Source organism: Amia ocellicauda, chromosome 5 (assembly GCF_036373705.1).
Source record: "Amia ocellicauda isolate fAmiCal2 chromosome 5, fAmiCal2.hap1, whole genome shotgun sequence".
NCBI lineage: Eukaryota > Metazoa > Chordata > Actinopteri > Amiiformes > Amiidae > Amia > Amia ocellicauda.
In genome coordinates this window covers 11,706,636-11,719,054 of record NC_089854.1, presented here as the reverse complement: position 1 = coordinate 11,719,054, position 12,419 = coordinate 11,706,636, and the positions used below count along the sequence as shown (strand labels likewise).

The 12,419-nt window shown below is 48.2% G+C and overlaps 1 long non-coding RNA gene across 1 annotated transcript; it reads right to left on the bottom strand.

Annotated features, from left to right (window-relative positions):
* Positions 1–3,433: 3,433 nt before the first annotated feature.
* Positions 3,434–12,024, bottom strand: LOC136749445 (uncharacterized). The gene is made up of 4 exons (XR_010816750.1): positions 11,704–12,024; positions 11,175–11,239; positions 10,197–10,270; positions 3,434–3,833 (listed from the first exon to the last, which is right to left on the bottom strand). It is a non-coding gene; the product is annotated as an uncharacterized LOC136749445 (long non-coding RNA).
* Between the last annotated feature and the right edge of the window lie 395 nt (positions 12,025–12,419).

Sequence of the window (12,419 nt, the reverse complement as noted above, 5' to 3'; positions counted from 1 at the left end):
AAATGATCAGTCTATAATTTTAATGGTAGGTGTATTTTAACAGTGAGAGACAGAATAACAACAAAAAAATCCAGAAAAACGCATTTCAAAAAAGTTATAAATTGATTTGCATGTTAATGAGTGAAATAAGTATTTGACCCCTTCAACTTAGTACTTGGTGGCAAAACCCTTGTTGGCAATCACAGAGGTCAGACGTTTCTTGTAGTTGGCCACCAGGTTTGCACACATCTCAGGAGGGATTTTGTCCCACTCCTCTTTGCAGATCCTCTCCAAGTCATTAAGGTTTCGAGGCTGACGTTTGGCAACTCGAACCTTCAGCTCCCTCCACAGATTTTCTATGGGATTAAGGTCTGGAGACTGGCTAGGCCACTCCAGGACCTTAATGTGCTTCTTCTTGAGCCACTCCTTTGTTGCCTTGGCTGTGTGTTTTGGGTCATTGTCATGCTAGAATACCCATCCACAACCCATTTTCAATGCCCTGGCTGAGGGAAGGAGGTTCTCACCCAAGATTTGACGGTACATGGCCCCGTCCATCGTCCCTTTGATGCGGTGCAGTTGTCCTATCCCCTTAGCAGAAAAACACCCCCAAAGCATAATGTTTCCACCTCCACGTTTGATGGTGGGGATGGTGTTCTTGGGGTCATAGGCAGCATTCCTCCTCCTCCAAACACGGCTAGTTGAGTTGATGCCAAAGAGCTCGATTTTGGTCTCATCTGACCACAACACTTTCACCCAGATCTCCTCTGAATCATTCAGATGTTCATTGGCAAACTTCAGACAGGCCTGTACATGTGCTTTCTTGAGCAGGGGGCCTTGCGGGCGCTGCAGGTTTTCAGTCCTTCACGGCGTAGTGTGTTACCAATTGTTTTCTTGGTGACTATGGTCCCAGCTGCCTTGAGATCATTAACAAGATCCTCCCGTGTAGTTCTGGGCTGATTCCTCACCGTTCTCATGATCATTGAAACTTCACGAGGTGAGATCTTGCATGGAGCCCCAGACCGAGGGAGACTGACAGTTATTTTGTGTTTCTTCCATTTGTGAATAATCGCACCCAACTGTTCCAACCTTCTCACCAAGCTGCTTGGCGATGGTCTTGTAGCCCATTCCAGCCTTGTGTAGGTCTACAATCTTGTCCCTGACATCCTTGGACAGCTCTTTGGTCTTGGCCATGGTGGAGAGTTTGGAATCTGATTGATTGATTGCTTCTGTGGACAGGTGTCTTTTATACAGGTAACGAGCTGAGATTAGGAGCACTGCCTTTAAGAGAGAGCTCCTAATCTCAGCTCGTTACCTGTATAAAAGACACCTGGGAGCCAGAAATCTTGATGATTGATAGGGGGTCAAATACTTATTTCCCTCATTAACATGCAAATCAATTTATTACTTTTTTGAAATGCGTTTTTCTGGATTTTGTTGTTGTTATTCTGTCTCTCACAGTTAAAATACACCTACCATTAAAATGATAGACTGATCATTTCTTTGTCAGTGGGCAAACGTACAAAATCAGCAGGGGATCAAATACTTTTTTCCCTCACTGTATCTATGCAGCTTCGGGACTATCCGAATGTTTGTCTGTCTGGGGGACTGTCCTTCTGGGGACCTGTCTCTTTGTCCTTCTGTCCATGAGCTGTCCCTGGTCCTGAGCAGGTCTAGGTACCCAGATTAAATAAAAGTAACACAAAACCAACAGAATAATCCACAACTAGGCCAGCCCACTCCCCGCAGCTGGGCAGAGCAGACAGGATACAGTCAGCTTCTCTTTCTATCTCTTCCCCCTCTCTTTCTCGTCCTCTCTCTCAGTGCTGAGTGCAACCCCCTGCCTGTCCCCCCTCAGAGTGCAGTGAGACAGCAGCTGTGGACGGTGCATGCATCCTGTCCTCTCCCACCACTCAGGACCAGGGACGGCTCACGGACTGCCCTGCCCGCATCTCACAGAATATATAAAGAAAATGATATTAAATCAGTCCGCAAATCTCTCTCTCTATATTGTTTTAAATTATTAATTATATTTATATTATTGTTAATGTACACCTGTATAATACTAGTATGTGATCAAGATAGAGGTTTGAGGAAAACAAAGAAGGAACATATAATGACAGATAGACAGATGGAGAACTAGTTACAGTCAATGAAAGGTAACTATTTCCATACTAGCAGGCTGGGTGTTGCAGTGGCTTGGCAGTGTCCAGTGCAGCCATGTGGAAAGACTGTGGGTGGCTGTGTCCTGGGGAGGCTGCAGTGCGGGCATGACAGTGCTGACCACTGCCCCTCACTCACCCTGACCCCACAGAGCTGAGCGCACAGTCAACGCTGACCTGCACATGCACGGCACAGCCACACAAACACTGCAACATAAACGGAGAAATACAGCCTTGCGGTTTCCTGGAAAAGCTTCTCTCTGTGTCTCTCCATTTCTCTCTCCGTTTCTCTCTCGGTCATTCTCCCTCTCTCTCGCTCTCTGTCTCTCCCTCTCCCCCTCTCCCCCTCTCCCTGGCTTGAGTTTCTGATCTATTTCAAAAACGCAAGTCGAGTCGCCCCCAATTTAAACCGGAGCAGAGTGGGCTGCAGGAAACTGAAATGTAAATACAAAAACTAACAAATCAAAACAAAACAAAACAATCAAACAAATTAAGCCAAGACAAGTGTGCTTGTATTCTAACAAAACTGCAATTAACCAATTCACCAATTAATTAATTTGTATAGCGCTTTTCTGTCTGCTCAATAGCTGTGCGGGACAGGAGAAGACCAGGACTGCCACTCAAAACTACAAACTTAGAGAGAGAAAAGGACAAATACTACATACATCATTTAAACCTTGCTTCTATCTTATATATATAAAATTAATGTGTCATGTAGATTTTAGTCACCCTGTGTTGTGCAGTGTATGATCAGAAGGGACAGTGCACAATTGCTAAATAGCAGATTGTCCCAGCAGCTCTGAGCTGGCAGGCAGGCAGGCAGGCAGGACAGACTGCTAGGCCAGAATTGTGCAGCAGTCAGTGTATCTGTCAGAGGAGCTGAGTGTTAAACCTACCTGCCTATCCTATAAATACTGTTCCCTCGTTCAGCACAAAACAGAAAGACAAAGCGCTTACACACACACTAGCCAGCCTGCGTCCAGCTCTCTTAGGAGTCAGGAGCTGAGAGTTGGAGGGGGGGGGGGAGAGAGAGAGAGAGAGAGAGAGAGAGAGATGAATGGAGGGATGTAGAGAAGGGGACAAGGATGGAGGGCAGTGAGAGGAAAAAGAAAGAGGGTTACAGAAAATTAGATGTTTCTGTCGTTTAATAATAGTAATAATAATAATGAAGATGGATGCAGTGTGTCAGTGAAGCACCCTTGGATTTAGGAGGGCAGTTTCTTGGGGCATTAATAACCTCTAAAATTCCCCCTCTGCCCCCCTCACTCCCTCCCTCCCTCCCTCGCAGAGGGCCTACTAAGAGAGCAGAGACCAAATCCTCTGTACTCCTCTGTTTCTTTTTCTCTCGGTCTCTCCGTCTCCTCTTCTCTCTCTGTCTCTCTTTCTCCTTCTCTCTTTTTTCAAGTGTCTGTCAAATGCCTGTGGTTTTTGGCCACCGCCGGCTCTCTGTAGCCCCAGGGGTGGGGGGGTGTGACAGTGGGAGTGTTCCTCAGGATGCTGTCTGTCTGTAATAGTAGTAGTTGTAGTTGTTGTTGTTGATTGGTGTATGTGTGTTGTGTCTGCAGCCCAGTGGAGCTTGCACAGTTATTGCCCAACTGCAGATCTGAAAGATGGAGTTTATCGCCCCAATTGCGGTCCTCTGCTGTCTTGTCCTCTCTTGCAGTGCAGTTCTCTCTCTTTGTCCCTCATGCTCTCCTGCAAAGCAACACAGAGATTAATGTTGCAGTGCTGGCTCCAGTCTGGGCTCTATACTATACTATACACTCACCTAAAGAATTATTAGGAACACCATACTAATACTGTGTTTGACCCCCTTTCGCCTTCAGAACTGCCTTAATTCTACGTGGCATTGATTCAACAAGGTGCTGAAAGCATTCTTTAGAAATGTTGGCCCATATTGATAGGATAGCATCTTGCAGTTGATGGAGATTTGTGGGATGCACATCCAGGGCACGAAGCTCCCATTCCACCACATCCCAAAGATGCTCTATTGGGTTGAGATCTGGTGACTGTGGGGGCCAGTTTAGTACAGTGAACTCATTGTCATGTTCAAGAAACCAATTTGAAATGATTCGACCTTTGTGACATGGTGCATTATCCTGCTGGAAGTAGCCATCAGAGGATGGGTACATGGTGGTCATAAAGGGATGGACATGGTCAGAAACAATGCTCAGGTAGGCCGTGGCATTTAAACGATGCCCAATTGGCACTAAGGGGCCTAAAGTGTGCCAAGAAAACATCCCCCACACCATTACACCACCACCACCAGCCTGCACAGTGGTAACAAGGCATGATGGATCCATGTTCTCATTCTGTTTACGCCAAATTCTGACTCTACCATCTGAATGTCTCAACAGAAATCGAGACTCATCAGACCAGGCAACATTTTTCCAGTCTTCAACTGTCCAATTCTGGTAAGCTTGTGCAAATTGTAGCCTCTTGTTCCTATTTGTAGTGGAGATGAGTGGTACCCGGTGGGGTCTTCTGCTGTTGTAGCCCATCCGCCTCAAGGTTGTACGTGTTGTGGCTTCACAAATGCTTTGCTGCATACCTCGGTTGTAACGAGTGGTTATTTCAGTCAAAGTTGCTCTTCTATCAGCTTGAATCAGTCGGCCCGTTCTCCTCTGACCTCTAGCATCAACAAGGCATTTTCGCCCACAGGACTGCCGCATACTGGATGTTTTTCCCTTTTCACACCATTCTTTGTAAACCCTAGAAATGGTTGTGCGTGAAAATCCCAGTAACTGAGCAGATTGTGAAATACTCAGACCGGCCCGTCTGGCACCAACAACCATGCCACGCTCAAAATTGCTTAAATCACCTTTCTTTCCCATTCAGACATTCAGTTTGGAGTTCAGGAGATTGTCTTGACCAGGACCACACCCCTAAATGCACTGAAGCAACTGCCATGTGATTGGTTGGTTAGATAATTGCATTAATGAGAAATTGAACAGGTGTTCCTAATAATCCTTTAGGTGAGTGTAGTCCACACAGCGCTGGCTCCAGTCTGGGCTCTATACTATACTATAGTCCACACAGCGCTGGCTCCAGTCTGGACTCTATACTATAGTCCACACAGCGCTGGCTCCAGTCTGGGCTCTATACTATACTATAGTCCACACAGCGCTGGCTCCAGTCTGGGCTCTATACTATACTATAGTCCCCACAGCGCTGGCTCCAGTCTGGACTCTATACTATACTATAGTCCCCACAGCGCTGGCTCCAGTCTGGGCTCTATACTATACTATAGTCCCCACAGCGCTGGCTCCAGTCTGGGCCCTGGTCCCTCCCTCCTTCCCTCGCTACCTTCTCTGAAAGAAGCACTCAGCTTTATTACAGCCCCCCCTCTCTGCTCATTCTCCATGAAAAGCTCCCTGTCAGCTGTACTGTGCCACCCCCCACCCCCCCACAGCTCATCAGCAGAACAGCAGCAGGAAGGAAAGAACAACAAATCACTGTAGACACCTCCACAGAGCACCTCTCCTCCCCCCATCCCCATCTCTCTGTCTCTCTCTTTCTTCCTCTGCTTCTCCCTGCTTCGAACAAATTCATCTCCCTATTTCTTTCTTTATGCACTCTGGTTCTGCACAACCCATCCACTCTCTCTCTCCTCTCTTTCACACGCAGTCAAACTCACTCTCTCCTTCTCCCTAACACATCAATCTTTCTGTCCTTCCTTCTCCCTCTCTCTCTCCATCCTTAACCCATCCATCTCTCTCCTTTCTCTGTCCTTTCTGTTCCAGTTGGTTTTTCTCAGACATTTTTATCTCTTCCTCTTTATCACCCCTCTCTCTCTCTCACTCCCATTCCCTCTCTCTGCCTCTTTATCACCTCTCTCTCTCTCTCTCTCTCTGAAGAATTGCCAAAGCAATCATAGCACACATCATCACTCTCCCCTTCACCCTTTCACTGACTCCTTCTCTCCATTTTCCTGATTTCCACCTCCCTCCCTCTTTTTCTCTCTCCATCTCGTCACTCTTCTCCTCCTTCATTTTCTCTGTTTTCACCCTTTTTCTTTGCACCCTTCTACATAAAAAATGTCCTTCTACCCCCCAGTTTCTCACCCCCCCTCTCCCTCTCCCTCTCTCTGAAACAAAACACAGACCATTTATCAAACTGGTGTTCCTCTGAATCTCCACTGATTCACTGCAGTGTGTGCTCTAGCAAAATATTTATAGTCTCTGTGTGTAGTGCTTAATCCCTGCATGCACACACACACAGGCAGACACATAAGCACAGACACACAAAGCTGTGTGGACAGTAGTTTAGGGCCCAGACTGCAGCCAGCGCTGTGGGGACTATAGTATAGTATAGAGCCCAGACTGCAGCCAGCGCTGTGTGGACTATAGTATAGTATAGAGCCCAGACTGGAGCCAGCGCTGTGTGGACTATAGTACAGTATAGAGCCCAGACTGGAGCCAGCGCTGTGTGGACTATAGTATAGTATAGAGCCCAGACTGGAGCCAGCGCTGTGTGGACTATAGTATAGTATAGAGCCCAGACTGGAGCCAGCGCTGTGTGGACTATAGTATAGTATAGAGCCCAGACTGGAGCCAGAGCTGCGGGGACTATAGTATAGTATAGATCCCAGACTGGAGCCAGCGCTGTGTGGACTATAGTATAGTATAGAGCCCAGACTGGAGCCAGAGCTGCGGGGACTATAGTATAGTATAGAGTCCAGACTGGAGCCAGCGCTGTGGGGACTATAGTATAGTATAGTGCCCAGACTTGAGCCAGCGCTGTGTGGACTATAGTATAGTATAGAGCCCAGACTGGAGCCAGCGCTGTGGGGACTATAGTATAGTATAGAGCCCAGACTGGAGCCAGCGCTGTGGGGACTATAGTATAGTATAGAGCCCAGACTGGAGCCAGCGCTGTGGGGACTATAGTATAGTATAGAGCCCAGACTGGAGCCAGCGCTGTGGGGACTATAGTATAGTATAGAGCCCAGACTGGTGCCAGCGCTGTGGGGACTATAGTATAGTATAGAGCCCAGACTGGAGCCAGCGCTGTGGGGACTATAGTATAGTACAGAGCCCAGACTGGAGCCAGCGCTGTGGGGACTATAGTATAGTATAGAGCCCAGACTGGAGCCAGCGCTGTGTGGACTATAGTATAGAGTCCAGACTGGAGCCAGCGCTGTGTGGACTATAGTATAGTATAGAGCCCAGACTGGAGCCAGCGCTGTGTGGACTATAGTATAGTATAGAGCCCAGACTGGAGCCAGCGCTGTGTGGACTATAGTATAGTATAGAGCCCAGACTGGAGCCAGCGCTGTGGGGACTATAGTATAGTATAGAGCCCAGACTGGAGCCAGCGCTGTGGGGACTATAGTATAGTATAGAGCCCAGACTAGAGCCAGCACTGTGGGGACTATAGTATAGTATAGAGCCCAGACTGGAGCCAGCGCTGTGGGGACTATAGTATAGTATAGTGCCCAGACTTGAGCCAGCGCTGTGTGGACTATAGTATAGTATAGAGTCCAGACTGGAGCCAGCGCTGTGGGGACTATAGTATAGTATAGTATAGAGCCCAGACTGGAGCCAGCGCTGTGGGGACTATAGTATAGTATAGAGCCCAGACTGGAGCCAGCGCTGTGTGGACTATAGTATAGTATAGAGTCCAGACTGGAGCCAGCGCTGTGTGGACTATAGTATAGTATAGAGCCCAGACTGGTGCCAGCGCTGTGTGGACTATAGTATAGTATAGAGCCCAGACTGGAGCCAGCGCTGTGGGGACTATAGTATAGAGCCCAGACTGGAGCCAGCGCTGTGTGGACTATAGTATAGTATAGAGCCCAGACTGGAGCCAGCGCTGTGTGGACTATAGTATAGTATAGAGTCCAGACTGGAGCCAGCGCTGTGTGGACTATAGTATAGTATAGAGCCCAGACTGGAGCCAGCACTGTGTGGACTATAGTATAGAGCCCAGACTGGAGCCAGCACTGTGTGGACTATTGTATAGTATAGAGCCCAGACTGGAGCCAGCGCTGTGGGGACTATAGTATAGAGCCCAGACTGGAGCCAGCGCTGTGTGGACTATAGTATAGTATAGAGCCCAGACTGGAGCCAGCGCTGTGTGGACTATAGTATAGTATAGAGTCCAGACTGGAGCCAGCGCTGTGTGGACTATAGTATAGTATAGAGTCCAGACTGGAGCCAGCGCTGTGGGGACTATAGTATAGTATAGAGCCCAGACTGGAGCCAGCGCTGTGGGGACTATAGTATAGTATAGAGCCCAGACTGGAGCCAGCGCTGTGGGGACTATAGTATTGTATAGAGCCCAGACTGGAGCCAGCGCTGTGGGGATTATAGTATAGTATAGAGCCCAGACTGGAGCCAGCGCTGTGGGGACTATAGTATAGTATAGAGCCCAGACTGGAGCCAGCGCTGCGGGGACTATAGTATAGTATAGAGCCCAGACTGGAGCCAGCGCTGTGGGGACTATAGTATAGAGCCCAGACTGCAGCCAGCGCTGTGGGGACTATAGTATAGTATAGAGCCCAGACTGGAGCCAGCGCTGTGTGGACTATAGTATAGTATAGAGCCCAGACTGGAGCCAGCGCTGTGGGGACTATAGTATAGTATAGAGCCCAGACTGGAGCCAGCGCTGCGGGGACTATAGTATAGTATAGAGCCCAGACTGGAGCCAGCGCTGTGGGGACTATAGTATAGAGCCCAGACTGGAGCCAGCACTGTGGGGACTATAGTATAGTATAGAGCCTAGACTGGAGCCAGCGCTGTGAGGACTATAGTATAGTATAGAGTCCAGACTGGAGCCAGCGCTGTGTGGACTATAGTATAGTATAGAGCCCAGACTGGAGCCAGCGCTGTGGGGATTATAGTATAGTATAGAGCCCAGACTGGAGCCTGCGCTGTGGGGACTATAGTATATTATAGAGCCCAGACTGGAGCCAGCGCTGTGGGGACTATAGTATAGTATAGAGTCCAGACTGGAGCCAGCGCTGTGTGGACTATAGTACAGTATAGAGCCCAGACTGGAGCCAGCGCTGTGTGGACTATAGTACAGTATAGAGCCCAGACTGGAGCCAGCGCTGTGTGGAGTATAGTATAGTATAGAGTCCAGACTGGAGCCAGCGCTGTGGGGACTATAGTATAGTATAGAGCCCAGACTGGAGCCAGCGCTGTGGGGACTATAGTATAGTATAGAGCCCAGACTGGAGCCAGCGCTGTGGGGACTATAGTATAGTATAGAGCCCAGACTGGAGCCAGCGCTGTGTGGACTATAGTATAGTATAGAGCCCAGACTGGAGCCAGAGCTGCGGGGACTATAGTATAGTATAGAGCCCAGACTGGAGCCAGCGCTGTGGGGACTATAGTATAGTATAGAGTCCAGACTGGAGCCAGCGCTGTGGGGACTATAGTATAGTATAGAGCCCAGACTGGAGCCAGCGCTGTGGGGACTATAGTATAGTATAGTGCCCAGACTTGAGCCAGCGCTGTGTGGACTATAGTATAGAGCCCAGACTGGAGCCAGCGCTGTGTGGACTATAGTATAGTATAGAGCCCAGACTGGAGCCAGCGCTGTGTGGACTATAGTATAGTATAGAGCCCAGACTGGAGCCAGCGCTGTGTGGACTATAGTATAGTATAGAGCCCAGACTGGAGCCAGCGCTGCGGGGACTATAGTATAGTATAGAGCCCAGACTGGAGCCAGCGCTGTGTGGACTGTAGTATAGTATAGAGCCCAGACTGGAGCCAGCGCTGTGGGGACTATAGTATAGTACAGAGTCCAGACTGGAGCCAGCGCTGTGGGGACCGTGTGATTGAGTCAGGCTGTCGGTTTCAGTGGTAATGGCAGTGTGATTGCGTTATTGATGAGTCTGTGATTGGAATTGATCAGTCTGTGATTGCCTTATTGATCCTGTAACGTCTGCGGGTTGCCACGCTAACCTGGACTGCTCTCTCTCCCTCCCTCTGTTTCTATCCCTCTCCCTCTCTCTGGATGGGGGGGAGCACACTATGTAGTCATTATTATTATTATTGTTATGGAATGGACGTTATTATTGCTATGGTAGTTGTCATTGTTATTACTCACAGTCTGTGTATATCCAGGTGGCAGGGCTGCAGTGCGGTCAGCTTCTTGTGTCAGAGTGAGTCCAGGAACAGAAACTGAAAATGACAACAGTTCAAAATACAATTTAATACCCTATGGTGATGTCACTGTACTGTTTTCAGCCCAGTCCAGTCCAGTCAGTGGCTCTACAGCAGTACAGTGACTCCATAGCAGCAGTACAGCAACTGTACAGTCTGCTTCAAACAAAATGAGACCCACACAGAAACAGACACACCTGGTAATATAAGAGAACAGGCACTCTGCTCTCCCTGTGCCTGGGTCTCTGTCCCTTACTCTCACTGTCCTTCTCTCACTCTCCCTCCCTCTATCCCTCCTTCACTCGCTTTCTCTGTTCTCCACACTCTCCCTGTCCCTTTCTCCCACTCTTTCCCTACCTGATTCCTTCTCTCCCTCTTCTACTGGCTCCTCTGTCCTCTCTCTCTCTCTCCTTGTCCCTCTCACCTCCTATTCCCTATCCCCCTTTCCCTCTCTCCCTGCCCACCCCTCCTTCCTCTCTCTGTGTCACTCTCTCCCCCTCCATTCTGGGCTATTTAAAAACACAGAGCCTGTGATGTGTGCCCATGGCAGAAACTCAGCGTCCCCAGGACAGGCAAGCACAGCACACAGAACAGATGGACAGAAAACAACAAGAGAAACAGGACAGAGGGAAGGAGGCAGGAAAGAGAAGAGAAAAATAAACTACTGGAAAAATGAAACGAGGAAAAGGCAAAAAGCGAGAAAGGACGAACAAAGAAAGCAGATGGAACACGGTGAGAAAACAGAAGGAAGGAGAACGAGAAGAGCGCGGAAAAAAGCGATTGTTCGAGAAAGAGGAAAATTAAATGCAAATAAATGGAACATGAAAGGAAGAATAAAAATAAATAAATGTATAAGTGAATTAACAAACAAAGCCATTAAGTAAGTCGTGACATTTCTGAGACGGTATAATGCTGGTCTTACCTGCGCTGAGAGTGTGACTGCACTGCTCAGCTCCTCTCCACACAGACACACACACTGCTACTGTACTGTGGCCCATACCACAGAGAAAGAGAGAGAGAGAGAGAGAGAGAGAGAGAGAGAGAGAGAGAGAGAGAGAGAGAGAGAGAGAGAGAGAGAGAGAGAGAGAGAGGAGGGAGGGAGGGAGGTTGGGGGGTTAGTACAGATTGAGGAGGTGGGGGGGCGCTGTACACCGTCCCTATCTGAACTATCCCAAAATACAAAAATCCCAGTATGACATTCCCAGGAAGGGGGAGACTTGACACAGACACATGCAGTGACATCTGGCTCCTTTAGAGAGAGAGAGAGAGTGTGTGTGTCTCTTTTTTGCTTTGGTCTACCTGTGTGTATATAAATATGTGTGTGTCTGTATTGGCTGCAAGTCTATGACAGATAGGCTTGTGTGTGTCTCTCTGTCGTTAATCGGTATATTACACAATAGTGTGATTATATTGTTTACAAGCATAGAAATCTGTGGGCGTCCCTCACTTACAGTTACAGTACTGAAAAGAGTGCCTATCTGTACTGCTGTCAGGTATAAGTGTTTTCTTTCTCTCCCATCCTTCTTCTTCTCTCTCTTTTCTTCTCGCTCTCTCCTTCGCTCACTCCCTCTGTCCTGGGTGCTCTGTTCCTTAGGTGTCACCGCAGTAGTAGCAGCAGCAGTTACAGGAGTAGCAGGTTAAGGGCAGTAATCCAGTTAAAGAAAAGTGGATTTATACCACCAGCATTGACGCCAGCCCATCCACACAAAGCCCCACACAACACACACACATTCACACGCTGCACTGACTGAAGAAAAACTGCTGCTCTCTTTTCTTTCTTTCTCTCTCTCTCCCTCCCTCCCTGTCCTTAACTGTGCTCCGTCTTTTTATGCTCGTCAGGACTGCAGATCTGGGTCCTAGAGCCTGCTGAAGTACAGTGGTATTTAATGGGGTGTTATGATGTTTACTGGGGAGGGAGTTTAGGGTTTTAGTGGGGTTTGGGTTGCAGGCTTTTGTTTTAATGTAAGACTGATGGATTCATGTCTTTTTTGTATTTTCTAGTGGGGTGTAATGGTTTCAGAGGTGAGGTTGGATGGGGAAGGGGTGGGGTAAGGAATGGTCAGGGTTTTCCCTGCACAAAACAGCTGCATATATTATAATTATTTTAATAACTTGTTCTGTTCCTTCATAGTTTGATAAAGGTGGCAAAAATGTGTTTACAGGCTGC